Here is a 23,007-nt window from a genome sequence, read left to right on the forward strand (position 1 = left end):
GAAAGAAAGAGAAAGAAAGCAAACAGATCCTTCATGGTCTCTGCTACAGTTCCTTCTTCCAGATCCTGCCCTACTTGAATTTCTGACTTAGATTCCCTCAACTATGGATTATGAATATGGTATATAAGCCAAATAAACCACCCCTTCCCAAACTGCTTTTGGTGTTTTACCATAGCAATAGAAAGCAAACCAAGATACCTTTTAAACTATTCTCAAAGTCATTTTATTAGAAAATTATCATCTAAATAAATTTTCACAGTTTGAAAACTACTGTACTATTTTTTCTTCTCTTCTAGAGCTACAAAACTCTCCTGGCAGTGCAGACACAGTTTTCTGTAAGGTATTTTCAATAATGTTTAATCCATAAATATTTTATTGTCAAGCATGGCATTTTTTTCATTTTTTTGTTTATTTTGAAAATGTATTTTAATTACAATGTTTATCCTTTCCTTTTTTCTCTCTCCAAGCCTTCTGATATATTCCTTCCCACTCTCCTTCAATTTGGTCTTTTTCCATCACTTCTTTTTACATGCATGTCTATTTGTAGATGCATATGTATTCCCAATTATAACCTGTTAAGTCTATACACTATATATATAACATGCATTGGATTGGTTAACAGTCCTAAATAATTTATTCATAACTCAGAAAATCATCTATATCACAGCTAATATAAAGACTACAATAAAAATACTCAAGTAAATTAATCTATTGGTATGCAATTAACTGTACATTGTCATGAGTGTGGATGTTTTCTGTAGAATAGAAGAAAGTAGTAAGAAATTATCGAGGAGAGGTTATTATTTGCTGGTATGTCACTAATTTCACTAATATATTCAAATTATAAAGGAACTTTTAAAAGTGATGATACTGTTATGGCAGTTCCTTTTTTTTTTTTTTTTTTTTTTTTTAGCTGAGGATCAAGCCCAGGGCCTTGTACTTGCTAGGCAAGTACTCTACCACTTAGCACTTAGCTAAATCCCCAACCTGTTATGGAGGTTCCTAGGAGTGTTGCTGGAGAAAAATGTAAAAGTGGCTGGGATCAAGATACATTGTATGCTTTTGTGAAAATGTAAAGAATAAGAGAAATAATACTAATACAGGGAAAATGATGATCAATATATTTAAGTAAAGATTATCTCTCTTGCACATTCATTATTCAACTGTTAATTTAGCTTAAATTTATGAATGATATCAATGAGGTACAACATAATGTTTTAATATATGTATACATGATAAAATGATTAAATAAAGGCAATTGTGTCTGTGCAATAATTATTTAAAAGTGGCCATGGAGATAAATGCTTTATCTTTATAATGGGAATCTATTATTTATAAGAAGATCCTGTGGCTTAATGCTTACAATTAAATGACAGATGTAGCTAAGAAGTCGTTTTCTCTATTCTTAATCCAAATATAAACCATAAATTTATTTATTTTTCCTTAATATCCAGTCTTGCTTTATTTTGCCCCTTACCTCTCTAGAATAGTAACTAATAAATATGTTCTTGTCAGAAAATATAAAGACACAAATATGTACAAGCCAGCAGCATAATAGTTTGAGCTTTTATCAACTTAAGAATGCTTAATCATCATCCCACAAAAACGAAAAGTAGCAGCAAAAATGTACAAAGAGCTAGAATTTAGCATTCTCCCCTCAAAATGGATCATTATTTGGGTCTGGCATGGGCAGTTTAATAGTTGAATACCTTATACAGAGTGTCATGTCACCCAAATGAATGTATCTGGCATTTTATTCATTCTGTTATCAAAGAAAGACCTGTATCATTTTCTGAAAGCAAGACCAAGCCATTTTAAGTTATAAACATAAAATAAATCAGGTCAAACATATGTAGAAAAATATCTGTCAGTCATGATTATTTACCTCTCACTATAATAGGTAAGTATTAGCATAAGGAATCATGGCCAAGGGACATTTGCTATTTGCTAGGGGAAAAAGATTCCACATACATTGTCAAATAGTTTCAAAATTCTCATTCAATAGTGATCACATTATTTTTCTGGCCTATCCTTGTATTTTATATAACTAGGATGTTAATTGTATCATGAACTTGATTTAAAAAAAATACCAGAAAAATTAACGAACTATTATTTTTCAAACCTTTCAAATTTGATTAAGGTCTTTACCCTCAGAACAAAATGAAACTTCCCCACTGTGTAGAATTTACTCATTTGTATCCAAAGACATTTGATTAGAATAATTTTTCAAATATAAACAATTAGTAACAGATCATTTATTTACTAAATGTTATAGGAGAGAACCAGCTGCCTGAATCACCAGCCATGGAGTACTCTTGAGTTAGAATTTCCTCATGAAATTTCATTACTTAAAAGTATTCTATTGCCCCAGAGAAGCTACGTAAAGGGAGGACCCTAAGAGAGACAGACATGGAGGGCCCCAGGCAGAAGGAATAGTTAAGATCTCCTGGGTAAACTGGGAGGGGAGAGTAGAAGGAGAGGATGGGGGAAGGGAACACGAGGGTTCAAGATGGCCGAGTTGGGGGGCCAGAAAGGGAGAACAATGAAAGAGATATCTTGATAGAGGGAGACATTATGGGGTTAGGGAGAAACCTGGTGCTAAGGAAATTCCCAGGAATCCACAAGGATGACCCTAGCTAAGACTCTTAGCAATAGTGGAGAGGGTGCCTAAGCTGGCCTTCCCTGTAATCGGATTAGTGACTGCTCTAATTGTCATCATAGAACCTACATCCAGTAATTGATGGAAGCAGACGCAGTGATCCACAGCCAAGCATTGGGCTGAGCTCCCTGAGTCTAGATGAAGAAAGGGAGGAGACACCATATAAGCAAGGAGGGTCAAGAGCATGACAGGGACAACCACAGACAGCTGACTGGAGCTAGTGAGAGCTCATGGACCCGGACTGAATGCTGAGGAACCTGTGTGAGACCTCGTAGGCCCTCTGAATGTGGGTGACAGTTGTGTGGCTTGATCTGTTTGTGGGGTCCCTGGTAGTGAGGTCAGGACTTCTCCCAGGTGCATGAACTGACTTTTTGGAGCCCATTCCTGTAGTGGGATACCTTAGACTGTCTTGATGCAGTAGGGAGGGGCTTGGTCCTGCCTCAAATTGTCATGTAAGACTTTGTTGACTCCCCATAGGAGGCCTTACCCCCTCTAAGGAGTGGATGAGGAATGGAATGTGTTGGGGGTGGGAGTGGGGAGAGAAGAAGAGAGGGGGCATTGGGGTTGATATGTAAAATGAAAGGAAGTTAAAAAAAGTTATTGTTGTCTCAACATAAGGACCTATGAGGATTAGATAGCTTTAACGTGATTTTCTATATACTGTTCTGGAAGAAATATATACACTCTAACAAATTATTAACATTTCTCTGTGGTTTAAGTAGGTTTTCTATCGCTCAGAAATGTACTTTGTTGCTTATTCAATTTAATTTAGTATGTAGGAGGTATCTTTTTAATCAACTTTAAAATCATGTTCCACTGACTTGCAAATCAGGAGGTCATTGCTAATTGAGAGAAGTCTTCACATCGCTGACACCTTCTCTCCCTGCACAAAGGGTATTGCTCTGTGTGTTGTGATACTTGGCGCTTCCAGATTGCATTACAGGGTTAAGAAGATGAATGCTCATGGCTTTTAATCCTCACCATGATTTATGAGCCTCTTGATATCCTCTCCCTGGAGCAGCTACAACTGTGTGCTTGTTCTGCCTGCTGCTTAAATTACACAGACATCTGCAAAGTAAATTATGGATTGTTGTTCCATAGACCATAACCGAGCATTCTCTCCATCTCGCCTGCAGTACTTTTTTATTAGAACAAAGGATCTCTATGCTCACTGCTTATGTACTGAGGGAATGCTAGCCAACTAGAGTGATATAGCAATGTCCTATACCGTGACTTGACATGTAATATTAAAGTGGCACAGCATATGACCAGGACAATTTTAAAGATACAAGAAAAGCAAAAACTACATTTTTATTCCTGTGTCTTTTATCGTTATTGAAAGGATAGCATCTTAAGGTTTACACAAGACAGTGACATTTAAAAGTCATTGAAAATTGTTCCATGCAATAAAATCCATGCAAATGAACCTCGGTCTGTCAGTCTTGAATATTTTAGTGCCACACTGTGTCCTATGACACTTAAAATTAAAAATTAAACAAATAAATGAAGAAGAAAATTGTGTAAAATGGGTGAATCTTTGTAAAATTTCTTCTGCTGATAGTTCTCAAAGTGAACTTGGTTTAACAGTTCTGGAAATTTGTAGTCATGGTAGAGACTTGGAGAATCTTTCTTTTGAATGAAAACTCTGAAAGAGGTCAGGTTGAAATAATCAATTGATTCTTCATTTCCTTGTCTTTTCCGTACTTGTTAATCTATGTGGATGATGAAACATAATTCCCAATGACAAGACCATTGTGAGATCCTAATAGGCATGTCTCAAGTTATTAACCTTTGACAATCCCCCAAATTAGACATTCTCTCCATTTATTTCCTTTAGATCTGCTAATTACCACCCAAAGAAAATCCTAGCTGGAAAAACTGTAGTAACAATTTACAAGTGGATCTCTACTTGTTTCTTAAAAAGTCCATTTAAAATTAAGGTTCTGGGAATCATGTTTGGAACCCCAGTGGTGAAGTCAGCAGAGTCCTGTGAGCATTGGAAGCAGAAATGTCCTCCTCACTCCAGCTGAGCGGTCCTGCTGCTTGCTCTGTCTCCATCAGGATGTGAGTTTCACCTCATCAGCAGCTCCGAGCTCGTGTTTCCTGAGGGTCAGGACCTGCCACTCAAACCGATACTCTGAGGACTTATTTTCTCTCTCTCTAAAGATAGTTCCTATATCTGCTTGTCTCTTTCTGTCAAGAGCTCATTTTAAAAACATTATTTTCGCCCCAAGTTTGTCTCTTCACCACCAAAAATTTAAAAAAAATCCCCCCCAAAATAACTAAGGTTCAATCCTGAATAGTTTATTGAAAGTCTCATACAACATAAATATCCCTTGAGAAAAATTAATGTCTTTACTCTCAAATAAATACAAACAATTTTCTTTACTTTGTGTAGGAAAGGGTGCACAGAACAAAATTAAACTTGGGCTTCTAAAATGTCAGAAACTTATATGTACTAACTGTACCGTCAAATAATTATCTTAGGAACCCATTCCCCTACTGTCCCCTAGCTACAACCCTGTTCAGGTGTTTCTTTCTACATTCAAAAAAGAAACAGCAACAACAAAATATTGTATTCTGTGTAACAGAACCCCATACTCCATTCCCTTTCACTGATCTCCGTCATCTACTCTTCTAGATTTATCTGCCAAATTTTCTCATACTGAATATCCACTTAATTTCATAAATATCTAAATGCTTTAAAGTTTGCCAGACAAAATTCCCTATTTTTTATTTTTGTCATGATCTATATAATAAATATGGTTATCTATAAGAAGTCAATGTATTTAACAGAGAAGTCCTAAGTATAATTGTTTACTGAATGTAGTAACATGTTTCAGAAGTTAACATTTCTCCTGTTGTTCAATGATAATTAAAAGAAATTATTGAGCTAAAATGGACCCCAGAGTATGCTCTATTTGAAATTAAAATAATAAAATACAACATTCTTATTAATAAGGTCAATTTTATATACCTATAGCTTTATTATCGATAGACATTTTATTATTTGATTCTAAGGAGGTTAGTTTCAGTACTGCTTTTACAGGTGAATTTTGTGAAAATATTAAGAAGAAAACAATGTCAAAAATATTCTCTTTCAATATCTTAAACAGTGGGAAATGCATTCTCTATATGAGGCCTGAACATCTTGATATTTTTATTGTCTTTTATCAAGTTGAGATCTTTAAATTATCCTATACAAAAAAATTATCAACTTCTTTTTAGTCTTTGTTACAAATACAGTTAGGTCACAGAATGAAACACAAGACCCTTAAGAAGATTGAATTTCTGTTCTTTAATTTGGGAGAAAAAGACACATTCAGTGTTTTTAATTGAGTCTGTGCATGATGGTCAGTTATAAAACACTTGTCTAGCTCTATGAGGCCTTAGGAGTGATTTTCATCCCTACAAATAAATATTAATAATTACTTTAGAAGGCTTAGTATTAACAAATTCATTTTACATCATATAGAGTATCTATATTGAAGTAATCATAGGCTTATAAGAGGGCAACTTACCAATGACAGGTATTAATAGGAATATTAATTTATATTATTATATGTATAATACATAATAAAAATCTTACTCCAAAATCAATCATGATAAAAGATTTAAGAATAGATATATCTTTTCAAGAAGTCAGATTTTCAATATCAAGATAAGCTACTTCCCAAATAAAAATTTAAATATTGATGACAATTATTAATAGAAAAATAGATGACCAAAGGAGACAGAGATCCACCCTTGAAACACAAAACAGTTAATTTCACTTTAAAGTTTACTTTTATTTGGAAAATTTATCCAAACACTGTACAACTTTTACTCAAGCCAACAGTTGGAATTACTTGATGTTATAGAAATAGATTGAAGTCTACCATGCTTTGAATAAGTTAATCTCACAAATGACATAATAAAAATATTCAGTTTTATACCTACCAAATACCAGCATGCATGAAGAATTTTTACAAATACTACAGCAGGATTCATAGAGGCACATGAGTTTAATGACGTGCCTGCCTTACCCCTTTACCCTTTTCTTTCTGAAATTCTCCAGTAGTGGTTAATCTTAATTGATCACTGATCAGGAAAAGAGAATACCAAGGCTGTTTTGACTACATCCTAAGAATAGATTCTATCATTACCAGATGGGAAGTGTCACAGAAGCAGTTTAATTGCTGTGTCCATGAAGGTTAACTAAATGTTTAAATATCAGGGGGAAGATCCTTGCCATCCACAAGGAAAACCAGTCTAGAGTTGCCAGCAAAACAGCAATTGAACATAGCTGAGCCCTAATAAAAATCATAAAAATGAGAAAATGTGTTACTTTCTGTATCCTCATTTAAAAACTCCTTCTGATATATACCATCATCATGAGACACATATGGCTGAGCACAAATACTGTCACCAATTATGAAAGGGTAGAAAATGTATCATAAAATAGATGGTAGAAAAAGGATATCCATTTGTTTGTGGGTTTTGTTTTGTTTTGTTTTAAGAAAAAGAAAACTGCTAGGTTTTCTCAAATCTATATATTCATTTAAAAGGTATGAGAAAATATTATAAAGAAATAAAATAGACTCCTTGGAAAAAGAAAAGATCACATCAGTTTCATGATTTTATAATCTAGAATAACCTTCTATAAATATATAAAAACTTTAATATTCCAATTTAAGATGAAATAAATATTTTAAAGCTTTATATGAATTTGTTCTTGGAGGTATTTATTTTGAGCTAAAAGGCACATATTCTGGATAAGATATGTCACCAACCTTTAAAAAGGCTACCATCCTCTCAGTACTCCAGACTTCTATTGAGTTCCAACTTGATTACAATCCCCAGAAAATGGACCAGTCAGGTAACTGAGCTAGAAAAAAAGCATACACAGAATGTGAATGTCCACTACCTTTAAACATGTATGTGTTTGTAAATTCTATTAAATTAAAATATGTCAATACAAGATGGGAAGTTCATAGAAACCCAACAATTTATTATCTCATTAACATCAGAATCTACTATTTCATTAAAATCTTATGAAGGTACACTGGCCACAGCTTCTGACAGATAGCAATAACTACAGCATAAGTAGAAAATACTGATTCATTGTTTCATGCTTCTCTTGATTTCAATTTTTCATACCTGGGTACCACACTTTAGTCATTGAGTGTCCTCCACTTCCTATTGTAAATGTAGTTTATTTTTTAGGCTTTCCTTGCTTTTAGTAATCATGAAAATTTTGAAAAGTAATGCTCATTTTACATAGTACAGAACATGGGCCTCACCTGAAATTTATTGCCTGCATTTCACCTGGTTAGACTGTGAAGAGGGGTTGAAGGGAGAGATCTAGAAGTTAAGAGTCATTCACATTCCTTTATAACCAGGGAGCTTGTCAACATAGCTTATGCTTTTGATATTAAGTGTTAATTGTGGTTTATTACACAGTTCCTTTGGGCTAGAGAGATGGCTCAGCCTTTAAAGGCTATGCTCACAAGGAAAAAAGAAATACATAGCTCTTTACCTTGAAGTTACTTAGGATCTCCCTTTGTAATATATACTGTATTGAGTTCAAACACATGAACAGTCCAAACTCAAGAGAGGCTGTTATGCATGTTCTTGGGAGAAATACTTTACTAAAAGCTTATAATTTTTATAAGAAATATTTCCCTATTTGTGACCTTTCTTTCATTATTTGATCACTCATCAATTCATATACTTATTCAACGATTTATGTGCACCAGTGGGAACTCAGTTTTCTATCTAGTATTGTGAGTTGTAATCTAATTAATACTGTGTTGGTTAGTTTGTAGCTCAAATGAGTTCATCTTTGGTCTTTGTAAACTCTTTAATTTACATTTCATTTTTTAATACCATACTGGTTTGTTCAATGAGCATGTATCTGCTAGTATGATATGATATCCCACATTAAGATCACAGTAATATTAATATTAAATTATTATTAATATTAAATCACAATATTTTTGTCTCAGCTGTAAACAAGATCATTTCTCAAAACATCCTTGGTTTCCTTTAATGAAGGATTTATTTTAAAGTTTCTTTAGTAATACATCCTATTTTATAGTGACATTGGCCTATAAGAGTGCTGCTTATTATAATAATGTTTTATAGTTGATAGGAACAGACACTTATGATGATCTATAATACATGGAATTGTCTCAAAGACCTTCTTGTCTGATACATACATTGTGTAAATTTCTACTTACATGTCCAGAAAATCTTTGCAGATGAGATTAAAGAGGAATCTTGGCATAATAAGATTTTCCTGTATTATCACAGTAAGTCAAAAATGTATATATAGCTTCATACATATACTTAAAAATTAAAAGTAGATTTTTGAGAAAGAAGCCAAAACTGTACAATGGAAAAAAAGAAAGCATCTTCAACAAATGGTGCTGGCATAACTGGATGTCAACATGTAGAAGACTGCAAATAAATCCATATCTGTCACCGTGCACAAAACTTAAGTCCAAGTGGATCAAAGGCCTCAACATAAATCCAGTTATTCTGAACCTAATAAAAGAGAAAGTAGGAAGCAGTCTTGAATGCACTGGCACTGGAGATCACTTCCTAAATATAACACCAGTAGCACAGATACCAAGAGAAACAATTAATTAATGGAACCTTTTGAAAGTGAGAAGCTTTTGTCGAGCAAAGGACACGGTCAATAAGACAAAACAGCAGCCTGCAGAATGGGAAAAGATCTTCACTAACCCCACATCTGACAGAGGGCTGATATTCAGAATATATAAAGAACTCAAAAAATTAGACATCAAAATACCCAACAGTCCAATTAAAAAATGGGCTATAGAGCTAAACAAAAATTCTCAAGAGAAGAAGCTCAAATGACTGAAAGACATTTAAGGAATTGCTCAACATCCCTAATCATCAGGGAAGTGCTAATCAAAACAACTCTGAGCTGCCATCTTACACCCATCAGAATGGCTGAGATCAAAAACACTGAAGACAGTTTATGTTGAAGAGGATGTGGAGCCAGGGGAACATTACTACACTGTTGGTGGGAATGTAACCTTGTACGGCCACTTTGGAAATCAATATGGCTCTTTCTTAGAAAATTGGGAGTCAACCTCCCTCAAGACCCAGCTATACCACTCTTGGGTATATACACAAGGACACATGCTCAACTATGTCCATAGCAGCATTATTTGTAATAGCCAGAACCTGGAAACAACCTAGATGCCCTTCAACTGAAGAATGGATAAATAAAATGTGGTATATATGCACAATGGAGTACTACTCAGCAGAGAAAAACAATGACATCACAAGGTTTGCAGGCAAATGGATGGAACTAGAAAATATCATCCTGAGTGAGGTAATCCAGACTCAGAAAGGCAAACATGGCATGTACTCACTCATAAGTGGATACTAGATGTAAATCAAAGGATACTAGGACTGCAACTCACAACTCCAGGAAGGCTACCTAGTAAAGAGGACCCTAGGAGAGACATAGGAATTGTCCAGTGACAGAGAAGTGGGTGGGATCTGCATGGGCAAACAGGGGGTGAGGGGGGGTTAATGGAGGCCAAGTGTCAGGGGAAAGAGAGCTTAGGGGAGCAGGAGGTCCCAGCTGGATCAGGAACAGAGAGGGAGAACAAGGAATAAGAGACCATGATAAATGAAAACCCCATGGGAATAGGAAGAAGCAGAGTGCTAGAGAGGCCCCAGAAATCTACAAAGATAACTCCACTATAGACTACTGGTAATGGTCAAGAGAGTGCCTGAGTTGACCTACTCTGGTGATCGCATGGTCAAACACCCTAACTGTCATGATAGAACTCTCACCCAGTGACTGATGGAAGCAGATGCAGAGATCCACGGCCAATCCCCAGGTGGAGCTCCAGGAGTCTAATTGGTGGGAGAGAGGAGGGAGTATATGAGCAAGAGATATTGAGACCATGATTGAAAAAAGCACAGGGAAAAATAGCCAAACTAGTAGATTTGCAAATCATTACCAATTACAATAATAAAATGATTGGCCTTGTTTCTGACTAGTCAGTGGCTGAGGAGCCCCCATGGAACTGGATCAGGCCCTCTGGATGGGTGAGACAGTTGATTAGCTTGAACTGTTTGGGAGGCCCCCAGGCAGTGGGACTGGGACCTGTCCTTGGTGCATGAGCTGGCCTTTTGGAGCCTGGGGCCTATTCTGGGACACTTTGCTCATCCTTGCTGCAGGGAGGAGGGGACTGGACCTGACTTGCCTTGGAGGAGGTGGGAGTGGGTGGTGGATTGGGGGAGAGGGCTGGGGAGTGGGAGGAGAGAGAAAAAAAATAAAATTAATAATAATTTTTTTTAATTTTAAAAAAAATTTACAAAAATTAAAAGCAGATGGTTATTTGATATAAAGGATAGGTCATTGGTTAAGAAGCTGAGAGAAACAAATATGCTGTGTTTAGTGAATGTATGCTTTGACCTCACCAATAACGCATATATCAGCCTCTAGAAGAACCAAGGAATGCATTCTTTCCTAGATCTTCTGACGAATTGTAGTACAATAATGACCCTCATGATTTCTGCTTAGTGGTACTATTTTAGAGTTCTAAAAGACTGTATAATTAACTAGTTTGAGAAAGTCTCTCAAGCTGTAGCAAGCACAGGCTGGTGGTCTCAAATCTAATTTACTTTGTGTTGAGAATATAGATATGTGCCACTAAACTCTGTTGTTTGGGCTATAAAAACACTTTTGTTTGTTTATTTGCTTTTCTGTGTGTCTGTTTGTTTTGGTGGTGCAGAGGATCTAAATGAAGGTGTGGAGTACACAAGCAAACACATAACACAGATTTACATCGCCCGGCTTGCATTCCAGACTTCTGACTTTAAGGACTGTGGGAGAACAGGTCTGTTGTTTTAAGCCTCATTTATGTGTTAATCATTGGCCATAATATATATTTGTCATTTATTAACCAAAACCTCTAATACACTGTAATGATGTTGTATGGTGAATATATTTTATGAATTCACATCTCATTTTAACTCTAATACTAAATTTTCATTTGATATGCAAATCATTACCAATTACAATAATAAAATGATTGGCCTTGTTTCCGACAATGAATTATTCTATATTGACTACTAATGCAATGAATTTTTTATAGTCCCTACACAATGTTTTGACAAAATTGATAATAAAATTTATAAATATTTTAATTGCGATTATTATAAAGATTAATCAATACATATTAATTTATTAAAGTTAGTTTCCCAAATAAAATTAAATAACTGTCTTTCATCTTTTAAAATAATCAAAATGAAATAAATATGGCCACCATAGTATAAATCATCAACAGCACAAAATACATTTTTTCTTAATGACTAATCAATAACAGTTTTTGCCTGTTGTTACATGCTTAAATAATAAAAGTATAAGATTATCAGTAAGTAAATAAGAAGGGGTTTGTGCTTAACTCAATAGTAAGATACAAATGCTTTCATTAGTAATGAGTCTGGGTAGGGGTAGGGAGAGAGTTTGGTAAGTAATACAGTTGCCTTGTAATCAGAAATACATCATTTAATTCCTAGACCCATGTATAAAATCAGACATGGCAATACATGCTAGTATTGCCAGTATTGGAGAATCAGAACGAGGTAGGTTCATGGGGTTCACTGGCCAGAGAGCATTGGCTATCCAGTGAGTTTCAGGCCTGTGGTTGTTTGAATGAGAAACATCCTCCATAGGCTGGTGTATTTGAATATGTGTCCTCAATTCATGTCACTGTTTGGGGAGACTTAGATGGTGTAGACATGCTGGTGGAAGTCTTACTTAGGACAGCCTTTGAGAAGTAATAGCTTCACTCTACTTTCAGTTCACTGTTTAATGTTTGCCACTGAAGATGGGAACTCTCAGCTTCTGCTCTACATGCCATGCCTTCCTATTGCCACACCTTCCTGCAATGATGGCCTCTTATTCCTCTGGAACTGTAAGCCTGATAAACACGCTTTTCTATAAGTTGCTTTGGTCATGATGTTCTACCATAGCAACAGAAAAGTAACTATAAAATGTGATCGAGGGAACTTATCTCAAAAAGTAGATTCATATGAATGTCAACAGGTTAGCAATACGCTCACTTTGCATGTATACCTGCACACATACACATAGGAGAAGGTGGATTTTGCTTTTCTTGGTAAGGAATGTAGGTAATGCATCAGAATCACCTGCTAACAAGGAGACATTAAACTGTATTCTAAATATCTATGCCTATACTCAAAAAACAAACAAACAAAAAAACATTAATCCAATAACCCTGTCCTGAGTAGAACAGTGGCTAATGCAGACACTCATGGCTGCCCAAAATGCAGAGAATAACCAATGGCTGTGGAATTAGGTCTAAACAAGTCATTTACATTATTACACCACTCTCTCTGAGACTCAGGGAACATTGTCAAACAGTGAGCAGGAAGTATATAAGAAAAAGTAAAGGGCTGTGAAATTCCATTCTCCAGTATCTATACATCTGTTTCAATCTTTAGTTCACACCAACTATTGCTACCTATACCAGTCCCACAGAAAATGAGCCCCATTCAAAACCACTGAAGAGGTAGGGACTTATAGGATCCTCTTTTACAGCTGAACTTTCAGTTACTGATAGATTTTTAGGATAGAGGGAATCATTACATTTAATTGTGTACCTACTACAGAACCCACCAGGTTCTAGTGAATAGCCCTAATCCCACAGCTATACAGCTGGCCCTGATTAAACTCAATAGGTCATAAAAAACAAAACAAAACAAAAACATGAAAATAAAAAAAAAATGTGGAGAGGAGACAGAATAGACAAGGTTCAAAGGAAGTTGGGAGAAAGTGGATTGGTGAGATGGTCGGTGTGCATTGTGAGCATGTGTGAAAAAATCTAAGAAAATCTTAATTTAAAAATGTATATATTGCATTGCATCGAAAAATCTGTAAATGATGCAGAGACTATCACATTTTCAAATTGTCTTAAGGCAGATTAAGAAATATGAAGTATGGGAAAAGAGACTATGTAGGGGTGTTCAGGTCGTCAACGCATTTGGAATTCAGTTAAAAACAGCACATAAATGCAAATCACAATTACTCAGTGGTCATTGTATTATAAATGCTGAAAATAATTAATATTTTATAAAGACCATGAAGTTATAATATATACATATGTAGCTTATAGATATAATATAATGAGATATCTGGCAAGTGGAGATAATTAGATTAAAATGATCATGATTTGTTTATTTCAGGTTTAAAAAGGTATATAGCACCTGCTTTGAATTATTTATTACATTATACATAACTATTCATTATACAATTGTGCTATTACTTAGATACCTTCAGGTGCATCAGATTCTTCTGGAGACAAGCAATCAATCTCAAGTGCATTCCTTCTTCCTTCATTTTTTTCCAGAAAAAATTATTTGTAAATGACAGTACTTTATCTTGGCATAAGGTTGGTGAAAGATTTGATGGTACACCTCATATCTCATATGAGGGAGTGTTGTGTTAGCATCCCTAATACACTTAGGGTAATTTACACTTGATGGGAACAAAAATTCATATGGGATATTTTTTATTCCTATTCTCAATTTGAATTTTGAACATCAGCTATGTTTGATACCTATTGGTCAATTAAATGAGGAAAGAAAACATTATTTATAGAGATTAATATTTTATCACATTGTTATTTAATGCTATTTATCTTAGAAATATATTAGTTGCCTTTTTAGCCACATGCATTTAATTTCTTCCAAGCCTTTCTGATAAGATCAAGTATAAACATGTCCATTTGGTCTTAAAGTAATTCTAATGCTCAGTGTACAATTGTTAACACTTAATTTGTAATTGCTAAAAACAAAAAAAGAGAAACAGATTTTGAAGCTATAGTGTTTGTTAGGACTTGAGCAAAATCTGTAGACTAGATATATGATATTGACCGTCAGTCAATCACCAGACAAGTTAAGGGCTCTTTATCCTATATACAACAGTAAACTCATAGAAATTTTCATGAGTAAATGTAAATGTTAACTATTAGAATGACAATCTCTGAGACTTAGGCTCTATTCCAATAAAAGCATTGATTATCTAAATCAACTAAAAAGAAAAGGATTCTAAATATCTTCAACTGTGTGAACAATATAGTATGCCATACTGACTCTACTGTCATTACAGTATAAAAGAGATGCCATTTGCTAATACTTAAATGACTAGTTGTGGTTACCATCCATTGAAACTTTACCTGTAAGAAATACAATTAGGTCCAAGGACCCAGCTCAGTTAATTAGATGCTTGCCAAGCATGCATGGAATTCTGGTTTAGTCCTCAACATCGGGTAAACTTGTGTATAATCTCAGCACTCAGGAGGTAGAGAAAGGGGAATAAATAAATAGATAAGAATAATAAAAATGTTATTTCTGGCCTGATATGAAGGGGTCATGGATTATTGAATCCTAAGCAAGAGAGAGCTTGATACAACCACAGTGGGTTTCTTTTCTAGTACTCGTCATTTTTATGATGACTATAGCACTGAACTATACATAGTGACAAGAAGTTATTGACAAGTTAATGCGTGTAGACCAAAAATGTTTATTAGTTACAAGGAACACTTATACTAATATTTATTTAAGTGCATTATTGTCCTACTAGCTTTAACTATCAGCTGGACCTATTCTAGAGTCACCCTAGGCACTCTGCATATATGTGTATATGTTTTGTAGTGTGGTTCTCTTGTGGGACTCTTAACAGTGGGAGCAGAGGCTAACTGACTCTCTTACCTGCTTTTGGGATGCTATTTCTCATACTGGGTTGACATGCCCAGCCTTAATGCACGAGGAGGTGCTTAGTCTTATTGCAACTTGATATGCCGTGTTTTGTTGATGTCCATGGGAGACATGCCCTTTCCTGAACAAAAACAGAGGATGACTGAATAGGGGTTGGAAAGGAGGGGCTTAAGTGATTTTTATGCATAAACTTGACAACTTGTCCTTAATTGTCAACTTGACAATATAAAGTGACCAAGGAAGGCAGTTTAAATTGGGGAACTGACCAAATTAGGTTGGCTGGTGGGTGTGTCTGGGGTGTGTGTTGATTATTATTTGATGTAGGAAGGGCCCAGTTTTGTTTAGCCAGATGGCCCTGGGCAGTATAAGAAAGGTAGCTAAACAGAAATCTGTGGGGCAAGCAAGCAGTAATTCCCCACAGTTTCCACTCCAGGCCTCTGCTTGAGTTCCTGCTTTGTGTTCTCCATAACAGTGTATGTCAGGCAAATTCTTTCTTACCACAAATTGCTTTTAATTACACTGTGCTGAAGCTACTGCGAGGAAACTAGAACATTGATAAGAATGTTAAGACCCCTGAAATTGTCCCTGATATCAACTATCTTATACATTAAAATGCAACAGTTAGTTCTCTGGGAGAGAGGACCATATGGAAGTTGTTGGTCTGCATGTACTGCCATATAAGTACCACATGAAAACAGATTGTGCCACTGGAGCTGGAGAGATGGCTCAGAGGTTAAGAACACTGGCTGATCGATCTTCCAGAGTCTCCGAGTTCAATCCCCAGCAACCACATGGTGGCTCACAACTATCTATAATGAGATCTGGTGCCCTCTTCTGGCATGCAGGCATACAAACAAGCGGAACACTGTAGACATAATAAAAATAAATAAATAAATCTTAAAAAAAAAAGAAGGAAAGAAAAGAAAGTTGTTGGGATCCAGATGTGTGCCAACTGGTTTTCCCAAGTTCAAATTCTGACCCAGATATGACCCTGTGACCAAGAAAAACTGCAGGCATATGATAAAGCCTAGGAGGAATGCCCTCCAGGATAATAAAGGATACAAGGTCCAGAAAGTGTTTGAAGGAAGAACTCAATAGTGTGCTAAAAGATACTGTTTGTTCAAGTTCTGCTCACAATACTGTCTCTAGGAGCTAGATAAACAATGCATAACCAGCAGTGGGAAAACAAAACATGTTCATTCCTGAAATGAACCCAGTCTTGTGCCTTTGTCTACCATTACTCTCATTTCCTGGACCCTGTGATGTCCTCAGCTAAATGACCATGACAAAAAGAACATAGCAAGTATGCAATATAATATTATATATATATATATATACATATATATGTATATATATACTATTGCATAATGATTATAGGTATAAATCCTTAAGCCTATTATCTGAGTGGTAGTGAAACTTAGGTTATATATTAATAGCCTGAAGTTCAGCCTGAATACGCACAGTGACCCATCTTCTCACCAATGGTGAATTAATTCAGATCATCAATTATTCATGTAAAATTGAATTGTTTTCCTTTTTAATATAACTCCGCTGTGTATTTTTTTCTACTATTACTCTGGTGTATTCAAGCTTATCTCGGAGAATTATTTATTACTTCAGACATTGTAATTTCTACTGAGCACACACCATACATCAAAATTTCCCACATTCTATCTGCATTCTTTCCCAAATTCAGATTTTTCTCTGTGCCTTCAGTAGATGCTCTGGATCTGGAGCTATCTTCAACACACTGAGCAAGCACATTTCACACAGACTGTTTCACTAGTTCTTACTCGCAAACCACTTTGAATTGTTTTGTTGCTTGTATATGTGTCTTATTTTATGTAGATCATGTCCTCAACTTCACTACCACAGCATAGACAAAATTCTGTGTTCAACCTTTGCCACTTTGAGGTAGCTAGATAAGCAATAACAGTCTTGGAGGCCTATGAGGACGGATCCCTCCCTTATAACCAGCTTTGGATCACAGTTATTGTTTCCATGGTGACAATAACTTAAAGGTCAGCATCACAGTCACCTGAAAGGGAGGTAGGTGGAGGTAGCATGACTTTGTTGAGACTTACTAATGGGAAGCTACTTCCTCTTGGCCAAAATCTGAGTCCTACCTCAAGACCTGAGTAGAGATCTGCCATCTGGAGTTTTCCAAGATTTCATAAGTTATTGTATCATCTCTTAAGAACTACTCCATCTGGGCCTGCCAAATTCCTTGCCAGGGGATCAGTCCTGAGGACAGCTGATGGACTTAAAACCTTGTTAGAATGGTGGGGGTAATAATTTTTACTTTAATGAGATAATGCATTTATACCTCTCAGAAGAACTGCTTTCTATGCACTTGCTTACAAAGCACTGCTAAGCTGCTTTCTTTTTGAATAATAACTCAAACGTGGTAACTTTACATTTTTCCACTTTATACCACTTCATAAATTAACCCAAACCCTAAGCATGCTTACCCTGGAACTCTGGGCATTCTCATTCTCTTCAAAGAAACTCCCTGACACCTTTGCAGGCTGCTTGCCAACTTCTATGGCTGAGCTCTTAACTTTGACCCCAGCTCCAAAGTCATAATATCCTTCTGTATCTTTCTTTCTCTTCCCTATTTCACACTTCTCAGCAGCTGTCAAGGTTGGCAGCTTACCTGCCTTTTATTCCTTTCTTACCTTCTCATGTAAGGCTCCATGAGTGTGCTTCTGGGCTCATTTTAAAATGATTTTATCAACACAACTAAAAATTTACAAAAGGGAAAACAGATTGCTAAATCACTATTACAGAATCTATAATTATTGCTCTCCACTCCTTACCTGATAAACCTATATAGGCTTTTTCCAAAATGACTGTAATAATAATTTTCTAGTTGCAGAATTTAATTTAATCCAACCCCCTTTTATTGCAACACTATAGGAAATGGAGTCAGTAGGCCTAATCGACTTCGCCACCTGGTGTGTACTTTAAGATCTCCCATTACTAGTTAGATTCATCCCTCAAGGGGTTTCTGCAATTCTGGAGATAACTCCCTCCCCCTTAAAATTAATATTCATAATTTCCTTCTTGAAACCTCTTTCTTGGATTCATTTTTCTTCTTCCTTTTGTAGGCTACATGAGTGATTATATTATAACTTCTGAATTCTTTTATGGAAATGTCAGATTTTTACAGCATATGTATATATGTAAAATTTTTAAATATTCTATGATATCTCTTCTACTTTCATGGCTTTACAATTTCGACACTTTCTACTTCCTAGTCAATACCTACTGTCTGACATCTTCTCCTGAATATTACAAAGACAATTAAAATGTGACTGAGTTGATCATAAGCTCATTCCTTGCACACTACTAAGGAAAGCAAGCAACTTATCAATAACCATGGCTCAGTTTTCGTTCTCCCAATCATTGTTTTCTTCCCAGCTTATTTCCCAAATGTCAATCATAATGGACTTTTCCCATAAGGCTAATGTTCAGTATCCTTTTTATGCCTTGTTTCAAATCTGCTGTTGCTGCAGCTCAGGCCACATGCCTCCCCATTGCATTACAGATTTCGCTGACATCCTTACTTTTTTTACACTTTTGCAATTTAATCAAAGTAATATCTTTTTAGGAATACACTTTTCATACTGCCCTTATCTTTACTATTTTTATGTGTTAATGTCTTTTCATCCCCTTTAGTGAATATTCCCTTTCTATACTTACACATCTATTTTTATGTTGCATATAAACTTTTATTAGAGATGTGATAATATTGTAAGGAAAATTCACATCCTCTTTGAATCATTTTTCATCAGACTGAATGTCCAGTTGAAGTAGTGTAGTTGACTGTTTTTTACTCTTACTCTTTTGACTCTCTGGGGAGTCCGTAACCCAGTTCCCAAATAAATCACATGGATGCTTATTCTCTCTTATGAATGCTGTGTCTTTGCTTAGTTTGTTTATAGCCAGCTTTTCTTAACCTAAATTACCCCATTTACATTTTGTCTCTGACTTTTACCTTTCTCTGTTTCTGTATATCTTTACTTTCCTTCTCATTCCATTTCTCGCTGTGTTGCTGGGTGACTGGCCCCTTCTTTTCTTGCTCCTTGATCTTCTCCCAAGATTTCTCCTCCTATTTATTCTCTCTGCCTGCCAGCCCTGCCTATCCTTTCTCCTGCCTAGATACTGACCATTCAGTGCTTTATTAAACCAATCAGGCAAAGTAGCACAGCTTCACAGAGTTAAATAAAGGCAACATAAAAGAATGCAACACATCTTTGCATCATTAAACAAATGTCCCACAAAAGTCACTATTTACCCACTTATTTATTTGTTTATTTATTTGAAAGCTTGAAACTAGGATTTTGTTTTTCTTCTACTGAAAATAGAATTTTTTCATACAACATATTCTGATTGTTTTCACCTCCCCCAATTTCATTGAGATCCTCCGAGAGTCCTCTCTCATCAGAATACACATCATAGCTGTCTCCCATTAAAAATAAAACCAGGCGACCTGAAGAATAATAATTAAATAAATTAAGAGACATAAAGCCAACAAACAAGAGTATGACAAAGGAAGCAAACAGAAGAAAAAGAGCCAAAAGAAAAGCACTAGGAACATATATCCATATAGATTCAGAGACATAGTCACAGACACACACAGATTCTCATACCCAGGAATCTCATAAAATCATCAAACCAAAACCAGAAGCCCTAATATATACACAAAGGACCTAAAGGTTGAAAGAAGGTCCTGACACATGAGAAACATGATGCATCATTACTGTTACATTCCTTGAGTAAAAGAGTAGCATTTACTTTTACCCAAAGTCCTGGGGCTAGTCTCAGGTTATTCATCACTTTTAGTATACTCATAGATCACTACCTTGCTTAGTCATCATCAGAGAAGCTTCTTCCTGCCTTCTATGCAAATTTTACTTCTTAATGCTATTTCACACCTATAGAAATGTCTAAATCCTAAATTTGCACATGTTCTGCATATTTTCTGGCTATGAATCTCTGTATTTTCCCATCTTCTATAGCAAGAAGCTTCTCTGCGTAAGGCACTGATCTATTAGTACAGCAGAAAGTTGATAATAGTCATTTTATTGTTACATTATTTTAGCAGGAAGGTCACTATTATAGATTGAAGTGTTTGTAGTTAGTTGGGTGTTTACCTTCGTCTTTTGGTAGTGTGCAAAGTACCTTCCAATATCATGAACTTAGTTCGTAGGGTGAAGGCTCTAGGTAGGCACTAGTTCAACTTCTCTATGTTCAATTATATGAATAGGTATTGTCTTCATAAACAGTGCCTTAAGGTCAGTTTGTGGAGAGACACAAATAGTCTTGGTTATCACTGGAGCTGCTTGGAGGCTCTCATGGGTCTCATTTCGTCAACAACTTAAATTTATGTAACTCATTACCAGTACCATGATCTTCATTTGGTGGCAATACATGTACAACTGGACTATGTCTCATGGTTACTTAGTGATTTCATTTAGATGAACTTCATATCTGTATATATTTTAGGAATCTTCTAGTGCATTAGATTTCCATACAACCTCTCAAATGGCCCTTAGTTCTAGCATTTTCACCCTACATCCCCTCCGCACCTCTTTCCTTATGCTGTCGGCTTGATCCTCTTGTCCCAGGTCCCACTCCTGCCCCCACAAAAAAGTCACTTTGGGAATTATACAAAGTCTGAAAATTCAGTGTTGACCTACAGCATTAATACCATGAAAAGGTCCAATGTGAAAATAGGCCAATTTTATGTAGTGCACAAGGAAAGTGTGATGAAATATTTGCAAATCAAATTATAATATAGGGCCTTAAATATTTGATATGACCCCAAGAGGGGAAACTGACAGTGTAATGTTGGGAGTGGCAACTTTAAGTGGTATACTTCTGGTGGTCTGTTGGAGACAGTATAAAGAAAAGAATGTTTGACTTATTAATACTTCTACATAGAGTCCTCCATAAAGTGTTAATTTGCTCATGCAAGTGAAAACACACACTTCAAAGCAGCTGCATTTGAAGTCACCATTTGGTTAAGATGGTGATAATCCTTTATCAGTCTTAGACTAGAGAGGGAAGCTGATTGAGAGAGGAAATCTTTTACCCTGCATTTTCCAAGCCCTGGATTATGGCTATGATCTCTTTAATCCCTTGAGAGATGTTATATTCCCTTGGCTTACTCTATACTTAGGGAATTTATTGCTGAATTTGCTGAATATGTGCTTTGCTTGTAGTAATAACATTATGAGTCAGCCAGTGCTCCTCCTCAGTGAGAGATCTAATATTCTGACTTCTGTTTCTTCCCTGCAGCACACTATGTTAACCATATCCCTCTGCATTTGGTGGCTGAATGCCACTGGGTGGTCCCTGCCACTTCAATTTTATCATTCATTTCATTGAAGTTTTATGATTCAGTGGTCACAGTTCTCAAGTCTAACACATAGAAAAGAGTACTCACAGCTGTTAAAGGACATCAGGGATCACTCCACACATTTATTCTATAGTCATGAAGCTATACTCTTCAATTTCTGTGTAGGTAAGTATGAATTAAAGAACAAATGTGAAACGCAAATTTTGAAGAAAGACATGAAAGTCGAAAGGAAGCAACTTTGGAAGAATACAAGTATCAGAAGAGGTGACAAGATAGGGTTTTCTGTGGTACTTCATGTAATGAACTTCCATTAAAAATAATTATAAAAATGATACAGTATGCACAGTTAGACAACCGATAAATGTTCTTTAACAATAAATTTATAAATGCATTATCACTGTGCAATCTAACTAAACTTTTTACTAGTGTCCTTTAGTATAAAACATGATTTGTTAATCTTTTATAATTTGCTCACTATTGGTAATTTTTGCATCATGTTTCAACCAACCAAATGACCCGTTAAACCTCTGGAACTCTCTGAGTTGAAACATTAAAGACAGATTCATACATGTGTATGGAGCTTCTAGTCTCGGTCTGAATTTCAGGAGTTTTCACGCTGTAGTCACACTCGGAATGTCAGTGAGCTCACAGTAAGAAAGGCCTCATGCATCACTTTCTACCCACAGATAGGAAAGGAAAAGCAGTGTCCCAGTTCAAGGCTGTCACTTCAGGAGAACTCTGTCTTTGGAGAGCATGAGCTTCTTGTTCTTTTCAAGATTACCTAAGGTATAAAGATACAAGACTCACAATAGAAGGAAAATCTCCCCTTTTCAACCCACTAATACAAATATTACTCTTCTCTAGATACATCATCACAACAGACACCGAAGACAATGCTTCATTGAGTTTGTAGGCATCCAGTGGCCCTGTGAAATTAGCAAATGACACTAACCATCACTGTCTCCTGAGATATAGGAAAGATATTAGAGATATCGGGCATCTTTATCTCAGTCCCAGCTTATTAACAGGAAGAGGAGAGATGTGGTTTCTACTTTATTGCAAAACCATCATTCTTCTCTAGGATGCAGCAGCAACAAGGGGTCAGCATGAAAGGGCCCTCTGCAGACTTGGAGTCTGTTTACTGTCAAACCTGTCACCCCAGGGAAGTTCTAGCACCTGCACACCAGGACAACTCAAAGAGAAAAAA

At 35.9% G+C, this 23,007-nt stretch overlaps 1 protein-coding gene across 3 annotated transcripts in view; it reads right to left on the reverse strand.

Moving 5' to 3' along the window:
- Cdh12 (cadherin 12) overlaps positions 1-23,007 on the reverse strand; it is a 1,003,328-nt gene that overhangs the window by 654,389 nt on the left and 325,932 nt on the right. For 2 of the 3 annotated variants that reach the window (XM_028868191.2, XM_028868192.2), the window contains exon 2: positions 7,432-7,526. The gene's annotated coding sequence lies outside the window, so the exon portion shown is untranslated. Of the gene's footprint in view, positions 1-7,431; positions 7,527-8,880; positions 9,028-23,007 lie in introns of those variants that run through there. The other variant, XM_028868193.2, reaches the window with a different exon arrangement.

This window comes from Peromyscus leucopus, chromosome 11 (genome assembly GCF_004664715.2).
Source record: "Peromyscus leucopus breed LL Stock chromosome 11, UCI_PerLeu_2.1, whole genome shotgun sequence".
NCBI lineage: Eukaryota > Metazoa > Chordata > Mammalia > Rodentia > Cricetidae > Peromyscus > Peromyscus leucopus.